General features: G+C 37.5%; 1 pseudogene; it reads left to right on the forward strand.

The window, feature by feature from the left end:
• The window catches only part of LOC131481190 (prenylated Rab acceptor protein 1-like), a 67,535-nt pseudogene extending 44,835 nt beyond the window's left edge, over window positions 1-22,700 (forward strand).
• The last annotated feature ends 246 nt before the right edge of the window (window positions 22,701-22,946 follow it).

A 22,946-nucleotide genomic window follows, 5' to 3' on the forward strand; every position in this document is an offset into this window, starting at 1 on the left:
ATAAATAAGATTTCTATTTCCCATGTTGAAAATTGTTACGTATTCTTAAGCATATTGCAAAGTATACTATTATAAAGGGAACTGTGTTTTACATATATTTATCAACATAATCATTCAATAAATGCTCTGTCCAGTTGAGGCTACAGTGAGATTCTGGGAATTCATTCCTGAAAATGCTGAGGCATGCTCTTCAAACACATTTGTCAAGAATTTAAGAATTTCTTAAATTTCATTTGGGCTGCTGAAAATTTAAATTTTTGGTAGGTACGGTTTTAGAAGTGCTAGAAGTAATTTTATATTATACAATCAGAAAAGAAGCAATGCCAGTGTTTTTTCCATAAGAAAATAGAAAGATGAGGAGCTCTTGTTACTTGGAAGCAAAACAGATGGGATTAATATTGAATTCCATCTTTTAATATTGTTGTTTTGACAAACTGGCCAATTGAAGTGAAGCTGAATCTGCTCAGTTTGGTGGAATGCTGCTATCCTATGGTGTATTTGCACCAGTTATCTAGACACTATCAGACCGTGAAATTGTAAGTTACTATCTCTGCGAAATAATACTTAGGAGACATAACCTTTAGCTGGATTCACATATGATTTCAACTGCATGTCATTTTCTTTCTCCTTAAGATGAATATGGGCATAAACATTTCTACTTTCAATATTATATTAGCATATTCAACAAGCATGTTAACATATTCACTGCAGATTAAGTGCTACAAGATATATAAAGGAAAGTAAACATAGTACCATCCATATATATATACATATAACTATCTCTAGTGTAAGAAAAAGGTTAAAGAGTGGATTTGCAAGTGAAATTGGCATACGCAGGGGTAAGGCAATGCTCTAAGCTTGCATTTCCTGGAGCTCTGGCTTGTCTGTGGGACCTTGGGCAAGTCACATCTCTTTACTAAGTTTCACTTTCTTCATCTGGAGAAAAGAAAGACAGCAAGGGAAATCATGTGGGATTTTGTAGCAGTGACATAGATTATGCATTAACTATAGAAAAGCATGTCATCTGGAAGATCAATAAATACTAGCTTTCTATTTGTAGCACTATTTATATGTTTCTGAAATAAAAGGCCGGGGAATATCAATGAGAGAAGCTGAAATGTTTCCAAGTGCTTGGAACATTGTCGTGCATCTTGTATTTCTAATATTTATGTAAAACCAAATGCTCTTTAAAAATCCCTTGAGGATATGTGCACTTATAGACATGCTGAAGATGCTACTTTTTTGGGTTCATTCTCATATCATAACAGAATGCTTGGATTTGAGTCCTAGCTCCACTTCTGCGTTCATCTTTGTGTTAATGCTCATCCGGCAAGGCAGCAGTGATGGCTGAAATACTTCATTTTCTAACAACTATGTGAAAGACCTACATTGAGTTACGGGCTCCTGGCCTCAACTCATCCTAGCTCTCATATTCTGGACTTTGGGAGAGTAAACCACAGAATGAAAGATCTGTCTTCTCTGTCTCTCTGTATCTCCTGCCTTTCAAGTAATATGGAAATGTGCAAACATATTTCTTAAATGTCACTTTAACTTAAGAATTATTAGCTATTTGAGTAAGTCCCCTGATTAATACCTTATATCTGATTGATGTTAAGCATATTTATTGTATGCAAATCCCTATACTTTTCAGTGGAATGAAACATCATTGCAATATTTTCCTCTGAAACATTTTATTGAACACCAAAAATCAGGTGTTGCTGGTGATGAGATATTAGATCTCACTAGACATTTATAAAACTAAACTAAAAATTAAAATATTGCAGTTGTCCTCAACGTATTTATCTTGTGGCTGGCGTTGTGTGTCACTCATTTGAGCTGCTGTTAAGGATATCAGCATCCCATAGTGGAAAGCTAATTCTGGTCCCATTGTTCCTCTTTCTACCCAGATCTGGGATGAGAGTGGAAGATGTACAAATGTGTGTGACCTTTCCCTCATGTGGGCACACCAGAGAGTGTTCCAGGCTATAATTTTGGTGCAGGCAATTCCCAACTGTTGTGTCCATTGGGCAATGAATGAGCATGTAGATCCTCTTTTTGTCTCTCTGTTACTTTATATTGCAAATACATAAAATCTTTAAAATGTAGATTTTTTTGAAAAAGATTTTGACATTATGAAACACTCCTTAGAATTATAAACGGTTGCTGAATAAAGCTAATTTCTTTATTTGTTCTCTTTAAGAAGACATATTTATTTATTTGAAAGACAGACTTACAGGAAGAGGAAGAAAGAGATCTTTCATCCACTGGCTTACACCCCAAATGCCCGTGATGGCCAAGGCTGGCCAGGCTAAAGCCAGGAGTCAGGTGATCTTTTTACATCTTCTAAGTAAGTGCGGAGGCCCACATACTTGAGCACTGTTCTGCTGTTTACCCAGCTGCATTAGCAGGGAGCTGAAAAAGAAGCACAGTTCTGGGGAGTGAAACTTGTATCCTTATGGGATTCCGGTGTTTCAGATGGAGTCTTTACCTGTTCTGCCACAGTGTTGGTCCCATAATTCAGTTATTTCATCCAAGGAAGAAATAAGGAAACAAAAAATCATAGTTTATCTCAAAAAAGCAAACCAAAAGATTGGAAGAATTAAACGATTGTTTACGCTGTGAAGTGTTATAGATGAGCCAGTTATTAGCCATCTCCCAAATTATTCTGCCCCTCTGAACTCAGGTCCTTCACCTATATTGCACATTTTATTGATGTGCATAATCTAATGTGTTCATAATTTTGAAAATGTAAGGTATGTAAATTGCAAAGATTTACATTGTGGCAAGCATTATTTTCACTGTCATTAGTATTTTTATCACAGTAGTAAGCAAATAGAAAGGTTTGGGTCTTTTTCTCGTACTGCCTCCCACACAAAACCACCTGCGTTCACATGATAAAAGAGATCACCTAGGAAAAGTGAAAGCTTAAAGATATTGTATCTTTTAAAATTATAAATATACAGCATTGGGGATATTAGTGTTTTCCAGCAACTGTGAAACTTGGCAGCAAGATATGTATTACTGCAGGAATTTCTAATCACCCTCACACAAAAGTGAGGAAGGAGTTATAATGATTGGTTTCTACTTCTTTTGGAGAACAAGCTCAGAAGGACTCAGAATTTTAGAGGAAACTGTTCAAACATAGTTAAGAATTCTCTAAATAAACGTCTTGTCCATAATGAAATTTTGTGTTAACACTAAAATCTGGCATATTAACAATAAAACTTAGGAGAGATTTTTTTAAATGTGGGTTTGAAAATATTTATTTGAGAAAAACAGAGAGAATGACAGAGAGACAGAGAGGTTCCATCTGCTGGTTCATTCTCCAAATATCTGCAAGGACCAGTGCTGGACCAAGGCAGAGCCATCAGCCACAACTAAATCTCTGTTTCCCACATAGGTAGCACGAACCCAACAACTGTAGCATCCCCACTGCTTTCAACGGTGTTGGGTAGCACAAAGGCGATTGTGATCTGTACAACTACACCATAAATATTCCTGCAACTTTTAGTACCCAACCCATTTTAGTTCCATAACATTCGTGTAAATTAAAGTCCACATGGATGATAACTTAATTATTTTTAAGTCTGGTTCTGGCATGACATCCTAGTTGCTAACTGCTGGGATCCTATATGAGCACTGGTTTGTGTCTCGCTGCTCCATTTCCCATCCAGCTCCCTGATTTTGGCATGGCAAAACAGTAGAGCATGGCTCAAAGCCTTACCCACGTGAGAGACTGAGAGAAATCTCTTGGCTTCTGGCTTAGGATGAGCTCAGATCTGGTCATTGTGGCCTCTTATGGGAGTGAACCAGAAGATCAAAGATCGTTCAATCTCCATCTCTCTGTATATCAGTCTTTCCCATAAAAGTAAATAAATCTTTTTTTTTTTAAAGAAAGTCTGGCTTTAGCTCACTTCATAGTATAGGCTGGTTTTTCAAAAACCCACTCTACATATATTATCTCACTTTTATTAAGTATCCTATTTTATTTTGCTTTGATGAAGAGGATGAAACTTAAGAATATTCAGATTTTATTTACTGTGTAAAAGATTATACATTTCTCAGAAGGAAGAGCTGAGGGTCTCTTTCATATCTGTCAAGGTTTTCCTCAGCATTTTTCACTGTTATCATTTGAAACTTATTTATCTTTATCTTCAAGTTAATCAGCCATTTGTATTCTCCTCTAATCATCTAATGAATTCTTTTTAATTAATTAATTTTATTTGGGAGTGTTACACAGAGAGTGAGTGAGAAGTTAAAGATGTCTTCCATCCGCTGGTTAACTACCCAGATGGCTGAAACAATCAGAATTGAGCTGATTCTAAGCTGGGAGACAGGAGTCTTTCCCAGGTTTCCCACACAGGCACACTTTCCTCTATTGCCTTTCCAGACTACTAGCAGGAAGCTGGATCTCAGGTGGAGCAGTTAGGACTCAAATCAGTTTCCATATGGAATGCTGGCGTTGCAGACTCACCTCGTCTGTCTTTCACTTCTCAGAGATCTTAGACATGGGGATTTCTTCCTGTACTTCAAAATCACTATCACTATTTTGAAGCTGTGTAAAGAGCTCACACCACATTTTCTCAGTTTAAAACATAAATTTATTATCCAGATAATACTCAGATCCTGTTGCTTTTATGGGTTATTCCCAGTATTTCTATACTACTAAGGTTGCAATGCAATGTTACATTCTTCATTCTAATACTTTCATTTTGGGGAAGAAGAACAGAGAAGCATGGACAGATTTCGTCTACTCCAAATGCTGACCGAAGACCAGCAGATAGCAGATGTCTTTTGACATTTAATTCAGCATGTGAGTGTGCTACCATAAATATTTCAAAAAGGAAGGCAGTGATATTTTATTTTATTTTATTTTTAAAGATTTATTTATTTTTATTACAAAGTCAGATATACAGAGAGGAGCAGAGACAGAAAGGAAGATCTTCTGTCCGATGATTCACTCCCCAAATTACCGTAATGACCCGTGCTGCGCCGATCCGAAGCCACAAGCCAGGAACCTCCTCCAGGTCTCCCACACAGTTGCAGAGTCCCAAGGCTTTGAGCCGTCCTCAACTGCTTTCCCAGGCCACAAGCAGGGAGCTGGATGGGAAATGGAGCTGCCGAGATTAGAACCGGCACCCATATGGGAGCCCAGTGCATTCAAGGAGAGGACTTTAGCCAGTATGCCACCGTGCTGGGCACAAAGAAAGTGATATTCGAAAAGCAAAGGGAAAATATGTAATCAGTGGAGTAATAAACTTGTGATGCCAATACATTAAATGTAAATATCTACATGAATGTCCTAAACCACAAGAAATAAATGAACTAATACTTCTCACTTTCAATCTCTGTAACAGACGTCATCAGTATTCTTACTAAGAATTGTAAATTTAATTCCTGAGGCAGTTGGAGAAAATAGAGAGAGACAAGAGATTTTACATGTATCTTCTTGACTTGATCTCTTGTATCTTGTAAGCATGATTGTTTTCAAGAAGTCTATGGGATCTAGAGGCATCTTTGTGCCTTTAAATGCTATTTTGGATTTAACTGTTTTCATAATGAAAAAGCTTTTCTTACAAAACTTTTTCTTACAAAACTATTTTTCTTTATACAACTACTGGATGTCATACACTATACTAGGGCATCAAAATTAAATCAATACATAATATACATATATATAGCCCATATCCTCACAGAGCTTCTGATAAAAAATTGCTATGAAGATGGCAGAAGTGCTGTGAAAGTTGTTGGTGCTGTTGTTGGGAATGGAAGAGAAAGCACCATTTTTGCGCTGTGGTGTAGGAATAAATATTCCACAAGAGACAAAAATGAATGTAGAATTATGAGTCTTAGGGATCTGAACAACTTAGAAATTGTAGGGTAATGTAAGATTGAGGAAGGTGTTTGCTTAAAATAGATCAGAGAATAGGCAGTTTAAGCCGGTGTGCCAAGGATGACGACGGTGTCTCCTACACATTTTGATGACATATGTTATAGAAGTTTGAACTAGAACCATTGGATGGAGATGTGATAAATCTCAAATATGTTTCTGGATTTCAGTGCATAGGGGTATTCATAAAATTGTGGGAAAAGGAATTAAAAGGAAATACTTTTTTGTGGCAAGAAAACTGGAGTATGTGTATGACATTTTCATAATACCCATTTTCATGGACATTTTGAAGATTGCTATTTAAGATTTGCTGATATGCTTTGCTTGATATGTGATAGCGAATTAAGGAGATTTCTAGATTTTTTACTCAGCTAATTGGGTGGGTATATTTTGCGGAAGTGGAGATAACATGAGTAAAAACACATTTTGGGTAGTGGGATAGATGGAAATCATGTTCAGTATGAGGCATGTTCATTTTGGTGAATTTTTTACCTTCCATGCAGAGATGTCAATCAATAGACCTATATTAATCTAGGGTTTAGAAGTTTCTGAATTTGTATTCAAGAATTGGAAGTCTATAGATGAGATTTTTAACCATAAGCATGGATATGACTGCCAAGAGTGTCAAGAGTAATAATGTCTGGTCATTTCTTTGAAAAACTTCAACATTGAAATGCAAGTTAGAATAGGAGAATCCAACAACAGAGGCTGGTAAATGCATGCTCCATTAGAGGGGTTATTCTAAAAGGGACTGGAACAATTTTGCTATTAATCATCATCCATGGAGATGCCACAGGAGTCAGCAAGGGCAGAGGGGTTCCTGAAAATGTTCCAGAGGAAGAATGTCTATCTCCATTGTCTCTCACTCTATCTCACTGTCCTCTGTGGATGAATTACACTAGGAACTAGAAAGTGCGCAAGCCTGTTGGGGGATAAGCCAGACCTATTTCCCAGGTTGGTAAGGGAAGCAGAGAATGTGGGAAGGCATGCAGACAACAGAAGATGTAAGTCACAGAAAGCAAACTGTTTAAAATGAGTAATATGAAGATTGTAGTCTTGTTACATTTAGTGTTCTACAAATACAGCGAATGTAGAAGTTACCTATCTCGCTGTCTCAGCAGGGCATGATGACATCAGAAATGAATTTGAAAAGTCATTAATACTGTTATTGTTCAAGCTGATAAGCCTACAGAGTGAATGTAAACTTTGCCTATTGAAAAATCAACTCTACGTTTTTTGAAACTCAGTTCATTTATTGTAAAAATTACATCTCTGAAAAAATAGGTATCTCAGCAGTGTGTAAGCAGTCTGTGAAATTGTATTATGTAGCAAGTTCCATTTTCTGTTTTCCCTCTAGCTTCTTATTTTACAGGCACTTACATTATGTTCATAAAAAAGGCTCTGAGTTTAAGAAAAGCAAAAGGCACAAATGCAAATCTCAGAATGTAATTTTGTCATATATCCCTGGTAGAGAAAGGTTAAAGGACGAACTCCTGTGTTGTATTGTCTGCTACAATCAGTAAGCTCAGATAGATCAGATTAGAAATGTTTAAGGAATGATAAGTATATGAATCGCAGTAATTTAGCACACATTTTAATGTAGTCTTTATTTCTCAAATAGTAGGTAATAAACTGGATAATTTTAAAGGAAATTTGTCCAGAAAGAGAATTCTACATGGTTGGCAAGTAAAATGTAATGGATGGTCTTGTCTTGCGGTATAGTAATTAAATTAGCCGACCACATTCAGAGATGTCAAATAACTAAATGTTTCATGCACTGATTAGTAACAATGTGTCAAGCATAAAAGTCACCAACTGCTCTCTTAATAGAAATTATTTTAGGCTGTAATGTCTAATAAGTGCCATAAATGAATGTTAATTTGTAAATGCTGCTATTTAGATGGGAAATATAACTAGTTAATATTTTCTTAATTGTGTGCTCATTTTTTCATAGAAACATATAGAGCCAAAAGCAAATTGTAAAACAATTACAATGTTATATTCTCCATTTTTTTCTTTTGCCTTTGTTCTAGTAAAATCTACTGTTTCCTTGAAATATCACAGGACAGAATTCCTTGGTTAGATAGCTTTTCATTTGCTGTGCTGTAATGAGTCAGTGAACAAATGCGAATACTTTATTTAAAGATGAATTTATTTTTATTGGAAAGTCAGATATCCAGGGAGGAAGAGAGACAGGACGGATGACCTTCCATTTGCTGAATCACTCCCCAAATGGCCAAAACAGCCAGAGTTGTGCTGGTCCAAAGTCAGGAGCCTTGAGCCTCTTCCCGGTCTCTCACACAGGTGCAGGGTCCCAAGGCTTTGGGCAGTCCTCAACTGCCTTCCCAGGGCACAAGCAGGGAGCTGGATGGGAAGCAGGGCCACCGGGATTAGAATCGGTGCCCATATGGGATCTCAGCGCATGCAAGGAAAGGACTTCAGCCACTAGACTACCACATCGGGGCAAATATGTTTTACTGTTACAGGTTCCAAACATTTTTCAAAAAACAAATCATCACATGCTGACTAGTGTTCTCTGTTTTTCTGGGCGATTCAGACAACAGTTAAAACCTATTGCGATATAAGCCTGAAATAATGCTTTAAGTAAAACGTCTCATTGTTTTTGCTTCAAAGAACTGTGAACATGAGAATTAAATAAAATATTTGATATCCATGTATGCTAAATGCTTATTCATAATTCCATTAGTATAAATGTCTAAATGGTATCTCTTTAAGGCCAGTGTTAGTAATGACTCCAAAAAATATAAATAGGAGATATTTCTGTGAAATCAAAGAGTAATGCTAGGCTCTGATTCAATATTAAGTATTGTTTGCAGTTTTATGTAGTAAAAAATCCTAATTCATATAAATCATGAGTGAGAATCAAGAATATTTGGCAAACTTCGTTTTCCTTCAAGACAAAAGGTTTATGGAAAATACTTCACTACTTGTTCAATCATTTCCTGAATTTGGTGAGTGTGCCCCGATTGAACAAATTAGTGTTTTTTTCTTGCTAGCTAGAAGAATTTGGGGTTTAATATGCTTTCTCCAAAATATCTTTGTGTAGAGCAGTTCCGTTCTCCTGAAGCAAAGCCCCTCACTCATGCTGATGTTAACGCACCCATGTTGTGTCAGGTTGAGCATTGTGTATGCATTGTCCTGATGCCTCAGGTGAACTGAACTGTGTGCTTAGAGCTATCCTCAGAGATCCAGCCTGCTTGCAAAATCAAAAGTAAAGCATTCAGTATCACTTACAGTTACAAATTAACTAACAAAGACACACCTCATAGCTTTTCATCACTCACTTATTTTTAATGGGAAATTAACAAATGTGATCACTCTCACCAAGCTCTTCTTGGTATTCCTTTGACATTAATAGGCTTTGGCTTTAAAATGTTGGTAGGTCATATAAAAGGGGGTAAAATCACAATAGTCACATTGCCACTCCTCTCTTCAGCAAAAGACTGAAATAAAATCTCTGCTCAAGCCCTGAAAAACCACTGTGGTAAGTCACTGCCATAGTCATTGTCAGGAGAAAAAGAGATGGTGATCACAGAGATGAGCCCACCGACTAAGCATCTCCTAGGCTTGCCAATGGCAAACTCAGTGAGATCTGAGATACCCTTGGTCTTGATTCCTAAGCCCTTACCAAGAGTTCTAGGCCCTATGACATCTCCTTTTCAAGGCCAGTTTTCTTCTGTTTTATTTTAACTGACATATATTTCTCTTCTGTGCCAAATGTTTCTTTTCTCTATTTGCATAGCTTTTCTCATCAAAAAACTTTCTCGCAGTGTTACATATTTTAATTGCTGTTTATTTAGGAATCGTTGAGACAAAGAATATACAAAGTTCCATTTCGTTTATTTTATATTTCTGGAGAGAAAAAGAGATTATATTCTTATACATATAGTGTTTTTAAGTCCTAGAATGATATAATTTAAGTGTTTGAGCAAAGCTCTATCTGTTGCACACAAGTCTAGGATGTATTAATGAGTTTATTAACCAAGCTTGGTGATAACAGGGCCCACTAAAATTAGCAAATGACAAGTCCATATTGCAATTGGTATGTATCAAAACTCTGAGAGGTCATTACCCTGAAGTCCATGTGTTAAACTAAAGACCTATGTTCCAGCTTCCCCGGTAATATAAGTTATCCTAAATGCATGCAGTGAACAACCTGGGCACACTTACAAAGCTGCAGACATTCACCTTTCCCTGGCCTCATTTCTCCTGGAGCTCTTGGAAAATACACAAATAAGAAATACAAAGCAGATTACAATTAACATCTTTACAGTTTTGCCCAAGCAGTGAACACAGGGTGAGGGGCCTTGCTCAGGAGCTACATGTCCTCAGAGTCTGTCTGCGGGAAGTCAGAGAGCAAGTGGGTGCTGGGGAGTCCAAATATCAGAATTCCACAGTGATGGAAGCAGAAGACCAAGAGAGAGTGCTTCTTCCTACCACGGACCATTCTGGGGCTTGTGAAGGGAGTGGTTATGCAACAATGCAATACCGTCTCCTCTCAGGCTCTAGTTGATGATAGGTGAGTATCAGAGGGGAGCAGAAGGTACTACATAGGTGGTGGAAGCAGTGGCTTCCAAATTTGTGACCCCGAACTAGCTGCCTACCCCACAACAAAACATGATATAGTTAGTGAGATAAAGAACCCTACAGAGCCAGTTCATGGAATTCAAGCAAAAACTAAAATAAAATGCCCCGTGTCCTTTAATTGAGCTATTCAGATTAACGAAATCTTACCTTTCCAAAACAACTGTTTTGGTCTTTGATCAGTAGAGTTCTATCACAGATCCCCATTGTGCATTGAAATAAATGTGGGTGTAGGGTGTTGTATGGAATGTGAAAGAGAGGGTCCATGTACATCCAGCCCGTGTATTTGTACAAAATCAGTCAGAGGAGACACAGGTTTCTCTCCAGATCCACTTCAAGAAATCCAAGGTGTTTGAGACTATGTTCTAGACAAGGAGTAGTGAATTCAGTCTTTGTTGCTCTTCATTTCCTGCCTCACCAGTTAGTTTTGATTAATCCATTCATAGATAAAAACAAATACTGTATATTATCATTTAGATTTTCATATGTGGAGTCTAAAGAAGCTGATCTCACAGGAACAGACTAAAAGGGGACTTAACATAGTGGTTAAGACGCCTGGACTCCACGTGAGAGTTTCTGGGTTTGACTTCTGGTTACAGCCACTGACTGCAGCTTCCCATCAATGCAGATGCTGGGATACAATGGTGATGTTTCAAGGAACCAAATCCTACAATCTTGGTGGGAGACATTCTTTTTATTCTTGAGTCCAGCTTTAACCCTGGCTCTACTCCTGGGTAGAAATTGCAGGCATCTGAGGAAGGAAATAGTGGTTAGTGGATACATGCTCTCTCACTCACTCCCCTGTCCCTCTTTTTCTCTTTCCAACTTCCTTTTCCTTTGTCTCTACTTCTCAAATAAAAAGGAAAAAAATAGGTGTTTCCTGGGACTGGCAGTGGAGAGCTAGAAAATCAGTGGTTTTGGTCAAAGTTTACATTTCAATTACTAAGATTACTAGATTAATCCACATTCTTAAAGGTGATACTCCCTAAGATTCTAACAAGCCTGAATTGGTCATTAACTCATCCCTGTGTGAGTATACCAGTACTAATAATGCTTCTGAAACCAAACCAGTGACTCAGGTGGGTGTTTTGAAATGATGTGTGGGTTGACTCATTCCCACACATTCAGAAGACAGTCATGTTTTATAAATAACAATGGGAACAGCAAAATCAGGACAATGCCATTGTCCTGAGTTAATTTTAGTTATGACTATTCTATTGTGTACATTTTCTGATTATAATAAAATGAATTTATTTTTAACTCTAAAGATCGGTAAGTATTTGTGTTCTTTGTGTTCATTTACTTCATTACCACTGCACAAAATGGTTTTAAGCAATTAGATTTGGCTAAGCCCTGTGGAAGAGTTGGGAGTGAACGATAATACATCTTCCTCCTCACCTTGAAGATAGTGACAGTCAGAAGGTCTGGCAAGGCGAGGCTAGCAGGACAGAATATGCTTCGCAGAAGGCAAAGGTCTCCCTCCCTGATTGCTCTTTCTCCCAGGTACACACATGCAGAACTAAACTGGAATATTAATGAGTGATATCACCTTCAGCTTGCATTTTGATTACCAGGCTTGACTGACAGGACAGATGATTTTAAGATTATGTACATCATATTAGCTACTTACCACTATAAAAACTGTGTGGTCCAATGTTTAATGTGTTAACTTGCGCAAGTAGAGGCTTAGCACTTTGGTGTAGGAGTTCAGTGTTTCAGTACATGGGGCTGCCATGAAAGTCAGGCAGGTGATAGGGATGCCACTTGCTAGGGTTCCGTGCAAACAAGGGCCCACAGAGACCCAAACCCTTGCCGTTAGGATCACAAATCAAAACTTTCAACATACTGTGGACCAAACAAAAGGCAGACCTGTCTGGGGGAGGCAGGGGTACAATCGCTCCCAGTGGATTTGAGTCCTGACTCTGCTTCTCATCCAACTTTCTGGTATTGCACATTTCAGATGTCCGTAGTTGATGGTTCAACAGCTTTGCTTTCTGCCATCTGCGAGGAATACCACGTCAGAGTTTCTTGAACCTGGCTTTTTCCAGTCCAAGCCAGGATGTTGTAGACATTATAGGTGTGAGAAAACAGAGGGAATTTCTCTCTGCCTCTTGCTTTCTCTTTATCTCACTCTATTTTTTACAACACGTATTAATAAAGAAAGAAGCAAACTGCATAAACAGAACTGTGATCAATACATTGTTCTGGGACACCAAGCCTTATAACATTTTTTTTGTGAGACAGAGAGCATTTGTTTCAAAAAAATTTCTAAATATAAATAATTCAACATCTAAGGATCATATCTGTGCAGGAAAAAATGTGCATATGCAGAGTCTTAGATATTAACCATTTATACTCATATGTACTTGACATTCTCTACAAACATTATCTTAAAACAAATTCAATTTATGTTTTCTCAACTCTCAATTTGTATGGATTTAGTCTAACAACAAATGTCTATTGCTGTAGTGGATTTAATATTCAATATTTTCAGATGCAAGGCAAACTACATTCATATTCTGGAGTCAAGATAATATAATATTGAATGAACAAGGAAATGAACAGTGGTTACATTGCATTGTTGTAAGGGCAATTACTGCATAATACGCAATTTCCTCGATATACTATAGTTTTTTTATTATTTGTTCTATACTAATTAGAAATGTGATTAAAAATCTGTTCCATTCTTAGTACAAGTTCTATTGCCCTTTAAGGGACTAAAAAAAAATTGACATCCATATACTTAGAGTAGCAAACTGTTACGGTGCAAGCAGTACCAGGATTTTGAGAGGTGCATGCCTATATGCAAATAGTTAATAGTTGTGTATGAATATCATTTGTATATGAGAGGAACAAAGTCATAACATGAAAAGAACTTTAGGAAGGACTGGATCATATTAGAAATTTCTTGTGTCACTACATCTCTGACTTACTCAGTAGAAGCAAGGGGTATGTTCTGCCTTACTGGTGTGTAAACAGAAAAATATTCCCCCTCCTTGGATACAGTGGTCAAAGTATTCCACAGAGACTAGGGACATTTACAGAAGTGATGTTATCAGGAGGAGAAAGAGTTATATCCAGAGAAAAGTACACATTTTATTAAAAAACGAAGTGGAACTTTTTTTTTTTTCTAGTTAATTGTGCTGTCGTTTCACAAAATGTTTGCTACTGGCTTGGGTAAGAATAAAACAGTGGAAGAAGCAGGCAGCAGACCTATTGTTTAGTGGAAGCTCAGTTGAGAAGGAGCACTTGGGTTGTGATTTCTGTAGATTTTCCTTCACAGACACAGCTGGCCTTTTATCTCCCCCGTCAGAGCTGTTTCCTCTAAGAAAATGCTATCCGTTGCTGTTCACCAGACAACAAGGGTTAGCAGGAACACTATGAGATTTTACTCTAAGTTCAACTAACGTCTTCAAAAATAAATCATGCTTCTCCTCATAAGAAGTCCTGAAGCCCAAGTTGCACAGTAGATGGGAAGATCAGGATGTGGGAACCAGAAGAGTAAGCACTTTTTCAATCTACGGATAAGTAGATTTCTTGGGCCCTACTTGTTATTCCTTACACATAAACATTCCTCAATTCTGACATTCTTTCTTCTCAACATGTAATTTTTTTTTGTTCCTGCTTGTTGAAGTTCTGTGTTTGTGATTCTCATCCAACACTTCTGCCTACTTCGTGTCCTATTACATACACTCTACACACGGAGTGAGTATTTCCCTGCAGACCAGCTGCCAGGGAACCAAGGGACACGAGACAGGAGACTGAGCTTCGATAGCACCTTTGACACACTGCCAGATTCTTTATCTTGGCAGAGCTGATTTCATTTTGGTTCATGTCTTGGCCTTTCAGAGTTCATTTATGTACTGCTGCTTCACAATTTTATTTATTTATTTATTTATTTATTTTTTATTTATTCATTTATTTAGTCCGTTTGTAAGGACTTGACGCACATTTCAACACCAATAAACCTGTTTTTTTTTTTTTTTTTTTTTAAGAAAGGGTCAATGTTTTTACTGGTTTTTTTTTAACCTTGCTCAGAACTTTCCTGACAAGCAGACATTCCCTCTATCACTTGATACACCAGCGAGGCAATGTTCAGGGGCCAATGCTCACACATGGAGGCTTCCTTTGCCACAATCTGCATGTCTTTTTATTGTACCTGTGGATGACTTTTTAAGTACCCAAGAAAGTTTCTATACTTTGAATATCTCTCACTTTATTTCACTGACTTCTAAAACTTTTAAAATGAGAATTTGCAAAGGCTTTGTTTCTTCTGTTTTCCATAGTTGATGTGCAAAAATGTCTTCGTGAGGCTTTTCAATTTAGAACAAATTTTTCATTGGCTCCCTACTGATTTCTTAAAACTTATTTCTCACCTTCCAAATGAGAAAATGGGTTTGAATCAGTTCTGTTAAATTCCCAGAACTTATTTTCCACTCCGCACAAATTGAATGATATTTGTGGTTTCACATTTCAATGAACTTTGTTCCAAGTAGGCACTCAGAGAGAAGATTCATCTTGTGTGTCAAATTTGTTAGACCCCAATACATGTGTACTTGGTTAAGCATGTTTTGTGATATTTTCGTGAAGTAATCTTTTAGCTGATGTTAACTTTTACAACAGTGGACATTGAGTAACGCAGACTGCTCTCAGTAGAGTAGATTTAGCTTTATGTAACCAGTTGAAAGCCTTGAGAAAAAAGATTAACTTCCCCCAAGGAGGCAAGGATTTTTCTAGCAGGCTGCATTTGGATTTATCCTACAGCATCAGTTCTACTCTGAGTGTCCTTCTTGCTAAGACACTAGACATTTTAGTCTTCCCCAGCTACTGAATTACATGAATCAATTTCTTTAAAATGATGTGCAATTTCTCTTGATAGATAGGTGATTAGGTATATTGATAGATGACTTGTAGATAGCTAGGCAGATGACAGGAAAATAATTAAACAAATGATAGGTGGTTAAGATGCTACGTAGATTGTGGGTAGATGGTAGATAGATGATAGGTAATACATAAATGACAGAAGGTTGACTGCAAGATAAATACTCCTATTTTCCTTTGATTCTTTCAGACTTAAAGTAATTGCCTCCTTTTCCTCATCTTCTCAATTTATCTTGAACAATCAATTTGATATTTTGCCTCCTCAGCAATAGAAGTATTCTTTTAAAATATGCATGATGAACTGGAGTAATAAAAAAAATCACACTAGCTACCATCAAGATAGATGCATCTTGATCACCGTGGATGTAATTTTGAAATTCAGTGATTTGTTTCTTCTGTACTTGATAGTCATACCTGGTGAGTGATGTTTTATTCAGACACATTGGTAGGGATATTTGATATACTTCAGGTTCATTTATATAATCACTACAGTAAGTTTAAATTAGTACTGATGTTCTAATGAACGGTAGGACATGGATTCTCCAAAATTGATTTTTAGCTAAAACAAGAAAACATTGAGACCGTGATTTTTTTGCTGCTTTAATATAAAATCCAGTGCAACACAGTGACCTTGACAGCTTTGCCATTATAGTACAATGGCATGATTTATGCGGACTCAACAATATTTTCTTTGCACCTCTTTCATACCTAAGGGATTTAGGAATTAGTATTAAATGAATGGCACCAGGCTACACAGTAATTTAGCTGTAAGGATTAATACTACTTGGACTATAAAGAAGCTAGCTACAGCAAGACACTCAGTAGGTAATGATGCTGACCGATGATGATAATGATGGTCACTGGAGTTGATGGGAATGAGGAGGAAATCTGATAGCCGTTTCCATATCACTGTCTTCATGAACACATGAATGTGTCAGTAGTTACTGAGACCTGGATGTATTTGATAATACAGCAATGAGCTGTTTCATCTGTTTGCGCTCTTCTAAAGAACTTCTCATGCTTTTCATAGTCACTCACCTGAGCAAACACAGAATGAACTCAGAAAATTAACCACTGATACTGTCAATAGGAACTCATGAAAATGTTAAATATATACTCAGACACTTGAGTTGTATTTTCTTACTATTTATTTTGTTACGGATCTTGATTAGTCATAGCTGCCCTATTATCACCAGAAGGATTATTTTGTTAGAGAACATAGAAAATTTTTATGAAATTAGAGTAAGTAGTTGCCACTCTAGCTTTAACATTTTCGGAAACACTTAAAATCAAATCTTTCACTGCAAATTTTCATTCCTCTGCTTTTGTCTTTCTTTTGCTAATATCATTTTTTTAAATATTTACTGGGCTTTTTGCCTTAAAATGATGTATTTATTTATCTGGAAGGAAGAGTTATACAGAGAGAGGCTGAAGAGAGAGGGACAGGCAGAGAGAGAGAGAGACTTTCAGAATATGTGTGAAAGAAAAACAAAGAAATAGCGATTGAGAGAGTGAGAGAATCTTTCATTAACCAGTTCTTTCCCCAAATGCCCACATTGGCCGGAGCTGAGGGAGTTCAAAACCCATAGCCAGCATCTTCTAGATTTCCCTTGTGATTGCAGGAGCCCAAGCATTTGGGCCATCCTCTGCTGCTTTCCTAAGCACAATAACAGGAAGGAAGAATAGAAGTGCACCAGCAGGGATTTGAAGCAGGACTCTTCTGAGATACTGGTTTTATATTACCCGATAGCCCCACTTACTTTACTTCTAACTTTGTTCTGAGATTTTTATTTCCTTTCATTTTACTTTATATTTTGTTGACATGAAAGTTAGATTAAAGTAAACTTGTTAATTGTTCAAATATTTGATTCCTGTCATTTGTGTTGGATCTTCTTATTGATGCTTATAACTCTCCATTTTTTTCTGCATGCTAGTATAAACTTTTCTAATATTTTCAGTATATAGTGTCCATTTCTATAATTTGTACCTGGTAAGGACTTCGCTAGGTTCTTTATTTTTCTGGCCTCAACTGGGAACATGTGGAGAAGACAGAGTTTGGAGTCTAACCTCTTGGGTTCGAGTAAAGGCACTTCTTCAAAACTGAATGTCATGTAAATGTTGCACTTATAAGTTTAAGTTAATAGGTTGTAAATGTGTTGATTTCCACTCCAGATAAATATAGTTGTTATTTTAGACATTAATTACCATTATGTATTTCTTGTATTAAACAGTAAATTGAATATTTCTTAGTGCTTACATGTATAACAATCTTCATGATAACTCCTTGCATATGGATTTCTAAATTTTATTTTATGGCCTAGAGGAGGTTTAAAGAAATTACTGTGGATATTGATTTCTGTAGCTTTAATAATTATTCTCCACTCCCACCAAAATGCAATGTCCAAATTTTCGGGAAGATTGCAGTCTATTGATTAGATGGTGTTGCCAGCAGTCAGTATAGTCATTTGCTACCTGTCCTTAGAGCTATGACAAAATCTACTGCTCAACACTGGTGAAGGAAGGCAAACCAGAGGAGAAATCCACACACATCCCAACGGGTGCTCCCTTGACCAAGGAGGACATGCCACTGGGGAAATGAGCCATGGCAGAGGGGACAGCTGAGCAGTGGACCATCTGAGAGAGGGACATGTGGAGCAAAAACTGAGTCTACCACACCTCAAACGTCTGTGCCCTGAACCCTCTTGAGAAATACAAGGACCATCTGAGAAGGAGATACAGGATCCCTGGGGTCAGAGTCTGGACCCAGACACCAAAAAGCAGTTTAGTGCAGATCCCTGGCTGCAAAAAACTGCAGCTGTCAGCAAGAACCTGCTGGATCCACTGCTCGTCCTGATTCACAGGCCCATCTGCCACTTGATGAAGATGGAATGGAAAGGATCCCTCCCCTAGCAGATACACAGTGGGTGTCCCAGAGCCTCAGCAAACTCCTGGACACCAGATGGGTGCCCCAGATAGCTCCAGCAAGACATCAGAAACTGAAGGTCCACAGGGACACGCCCATTACCAACAGGAACAAGAAAGTCCACAGGTACTAAAGGCCATAGGGAAAAGTAACAGAAATACAGGAACCAGCATAAACGAGGAAACTAGTGCTTCCCTCAAAAACAAACAAAAGGCCATATCAGTCTTAGAACTAGGATGAAGAGATTGAGGATCTCCTCGACAGGGAATACGAAAAAATCATAATGAAACTCTTCAGGTGCAATGAGCAACTATGGCAAGAACTCAAGGAATTTAAAAAACATTACCGCAGAGATAGAATCTATAAAACAGGTCCACACTGAAATACTGAATAAAGAAAGCATAGCCAAACAAAGACCCCAACACACACACACACACACACACACACACACACACACACACACACACGACAGGACTAAATCACAACCTATCAATATAAACTATGAATACAAATAGCCAAAACTCATCAGTCAGTTCCCTTTACCATGCAATGCTAAGTACTCTCAATTCTTTAACAGTTATGCATTTGAAGGCAACAAAGAGAGCAAAAGCAAAAGACAAAATGAAAGAGAAATAATCCTGGTACTGGGTTACTCCTGAAATAGCTGCAATGGCTGAGACTGCAACAGGCCAAAGCAAGGAGGAAGGAATTGGATCAATGTTTCCCATATCAGAGGGAGGGGCCCAAGCACCTGGGCCATCTTCTACTGGTTTCCTTGGTGCAATAAATACAGCACCTAAAACTTCAACCTGCCGGTAGTGCAAATGGTCAATTAAGCTACTGTGCCACAACACCTAGTCAAGTGCCAAGTATTTTGAGTTAATCTCATTCTCTAAAATATCTTTTCAATTTGTAGTGAGAATTGATGGGAATTTGAAAATTTCCATTAAATATAATTAATCACTAGTTTGCAATATAGTGGCTGTTTAACATTTTAATTATGTATTTACTTTTTATTGGAATGGCAGATATACAAAAACAAGGAGATACAGAGGAAAGTTCTTCTGTCTGCTGTTTCACTACCCAAGTGGCTGCAATGGGCACAAGTGGGCTAATCAAAAGCCAGGATCCAGGACTCTCCTCCAGGTCTCCTATGTAGGTGCAGGGTCCCAAGACTTTGGGCCATCCTCCACTGCTTTCCCAGGCTATAAGCAGAGAGCTTGACAGAAAGCAGATCATCTGGGTATGTAGCAGTACCCACATAGGATCCCAGTGGATGCAAGGCAATGATTAGTCACTAGACTATTGCACCATGCCCATAATGGCAATTTTTAAACCAAATAATAAAAATACATGTTACTTTTGACATTTGACATAAACAGTTTACAGTTACAGTAAAGTTATTTATAGCATCTGTATTATAGCATCTTTCTCATGATCTCTGGAAGAGAGTGTGCACTTGGTTCAGGAATGAGAGTAATGACCTCCTCTTAATGTCAGCCTTGTTCCTGGCCTGTTGCTCATCAAAGAAGCACATCACCCAGTTGGTAACACCGCCTGTGTTGTTCTACATTTTGGGAAGGTGCCTTATTTACCCTGCAGAGAGATGCAATGGCAGATTCTGACTATATACCAGGACTGCATACATTCTGTGCATACTGCTTGTATGGGAGCCAAGGGTTGGAGCAGAGGAGAATGAGTCATAATTTGTGCTTCCCAATTCCCATAACTGCAACACCATGGAACACACACTACAATGAATTTCATGGATTCGTATATGTTCAACAATATGTTGCTAGTAATTAACAAAATGATCTCTATGAATGGTTTTCAGAAAGCTCATTGAATGGGTGTATGAAAAGGTACTCAATAATTGTATGCTTTTTTTTCACCAACATAAACTTTATTTCATTTAATTTTCCAGAGAATTAAACACCTTACCCCTTATCTCTGTCATGAAATGTTTTGTCTTCCAGATTTTTCATTTTGTATTATTACTTTTGACTTTTGGGACTTGAAAGATACTAATAAATATTTTTCCAAGCAAGTCATCACAGTAATAGCATGGTGTTAAGCCCTCAGTAAACAGGGTTTTAGAAAATTTAAAATGAAATAATAGTGATTACTAAATAAGGGACTAAATAAGGAACTAAAAGGATATAAACTTAATTAGACATAACTCTTATTCTGAAAGAATGATAAGAAATTCCCCTGAACATATGGAGTCTTCTTATTCAGGGGAGGCCTTGGAAGTTGGCAGAATCAGATTCAAGATCGTTTGCAAGTATTACTGAAGCTGGATCAGGATGCAAATGAAATCTTCCATATTAAATAGACAGTGTTCTAAAAGAATGAAAATACTGATTTCCTTTCAATCACATCTATTTATGTCCACTTTGTTTCATTAAAATCAACAATAACAACAACAAAACAGAAAGCTAGGATATTCCCAATGCTACTGAGGCAGGTAGATCATTCATTGGACTGATGCTCACTCTGGGCAATGGACAACATCAGAACAGAAGAATAAAAAAAATGTTCAAAACTAAAAGTGTTTGAAGTCTGAAGGCACAGGACAGAATTAGAGCATTTCTGGGCTTCGGGAAGATTCCTTGGGGCATAAATAGTGCATAAAAGGGGTAGGAGGCAGAACAAAAGGCAAATGAAGTGCTGGAATGTCCAGATCACAACAAAAATGTACTGGGGTGTGTATGTGTGTGTGTGTGTGTGTGTGTGTGTGTGTGTGTCTGTGTGTGTGTGTCTGTGTGTGTGGGGTGTGTGTGTGTGTGTGTGTCTATGTGTGTGTCTGTGTGTGCGTGTGTGTGGGTGTGGGTGTGGGTGTGTGTGGGGGTGTGTGTGTCTGTGTGTGTGTGTGGGTGTGTCTGTGTGTGTGTGGGTGTGTGTGTGTGTGTGTGTGTGTGTGTGTTGGATAACTTGGTTATTTCCATTTTTATGAGATGATAAACCTACAAGTTCTTTTTTTCTTTTGAGAATAACTCAGTCTACTTTTTAATTTTCCCACTTTTGACTGATTATGAATCTGTAAGAACTCAGAAATAGGAAAACTTGTATTTATTTCACTACAGTATGTTGGGGAGTTGTAGAATTTATGATTTTTCTCAAAGACATTATATTATGTTTTACTGGCATGCTAACATCTGTATTTTCCCTGAGTTTTATCTAAATCGGAATGAAAAAAAGCTTTAACATTTATCTAGCTAAACTGACATTTTGATCATTAACATTAACCCTTGTTTATACCCTTGCTTATACCTTGTAAAGCAGTGTTGTGTCTATGTTACTTCCAGAGGACTTTGATTAGAAAAGGATTAAGTCTGTGTTTATAAAGCAAATTGACACTGTGTTATCACAGAAAAGGTTAAAACAGCAAAGAAGGAAAAAGATCAAAGGAAGGAAGAAAATATTGTATTCCTATAATTGCATCTATGACATTCATAAAAAACATTCTCCATACATTAATCATTACAGAGGTTTGTTTTGGTTCACTTGATGTTTCATATCACATCTGTTATATATGATATTTAGAGTGGGAGCATGTTAGAGAAGACATGGCAGCAGTAACACAATCACGGCGATATAGTTTTATAAATTCTAAATACATATAATTTGAAAAGTTGTTTGTTCTTCCCTGTGCCTTGCCAGGTCACGCTGTAAATGCTGCTGCTACAGCAGTGGACCTGCTTCTGGATAGTGGGATTAGAAGTTATTTGTGTTTTTTCAGGCTGCTATTGTAGGAGACCAGCACAATGTCATCTTGTGTTTTTTATTTTATGCCACCTCCCCTTAGGCACATTGAATCAGGGGAATGTTTAGAGAAATCTGGGATGATCTGGAAATAGAAAACGGGCAATGGTTTATAACTTCAATTTTGGTTGACATTTGCCTACTAAAAAGTGACCATGATTTGACAAACCCTCTGATAATATTGATGTATTTCATTTTTTAAAAAAATAAATGTTACCAGAGCCTGGATGGGGAATAAGAAACTTTAGAAGAATAGCACCAGGCAATTTTCAGCATGAACTTCCACAAATGTTGAAGCATGTTACACTCTTGAATCTGCATGCAGATCCTATCCCACTGTTTTTTAATCCATTCAACATGTAGCATTTTGTGACCTTGTCTGATCTTAGCAGTGATTCTGAGGACACATCCACTTGTTTTAGATGATTGTTTCAGTCCAGAGGCTTCCAAAATAATCAATAACAAGTTACCCATTTCATTAGAGAAGAAGGTATTTAATCAGTTGGCATCCAAATTTCACTGAGGCATATTTTTCCTCCGTTGTTCCCTAAGATAACTGCCCAAGCTGAAGGTCACAGAGTTGCCACTTCTGTAGAGATCGCTGCCATGTCTCCGGAGAACAGTCTGCTGTCCTAGATTCTATAGCTCATGAGACCAGCAAAAATCTTATTTTTTTTAATGCGAAAAACTTCATTCTCCACCTTAGGCAGTTGGCAGCTGTGACTAGGGAGAGATGCCAGGTCTAACAAAGTTGACTTAAAGGTATGGAGGATCTGGGAAGACTAGTGGCACCATGAATGCATAAAGACTTCGACTCCCAGCTGGCTTCCGATTTAGTCTGGCCACAATCCAGATGTAATGAACTTCATTGCTTCAATTTGG

This window comes from Ochotona princeps, chromosome 9 (assembly GCF_030435755.1).
Source record: "Ochotona princeps isolate mOchPri1 chromosome 9, mOchPri1.hap1, whole genome shotgun sequence".
Classification (NCBI taxonomy): domain Eukaryota; kingdom Metazoa; phylum Chordata; class Mammalia; order Lagomorpha; family Ochotonidae; genus Ochotona; species Ochotona princeps.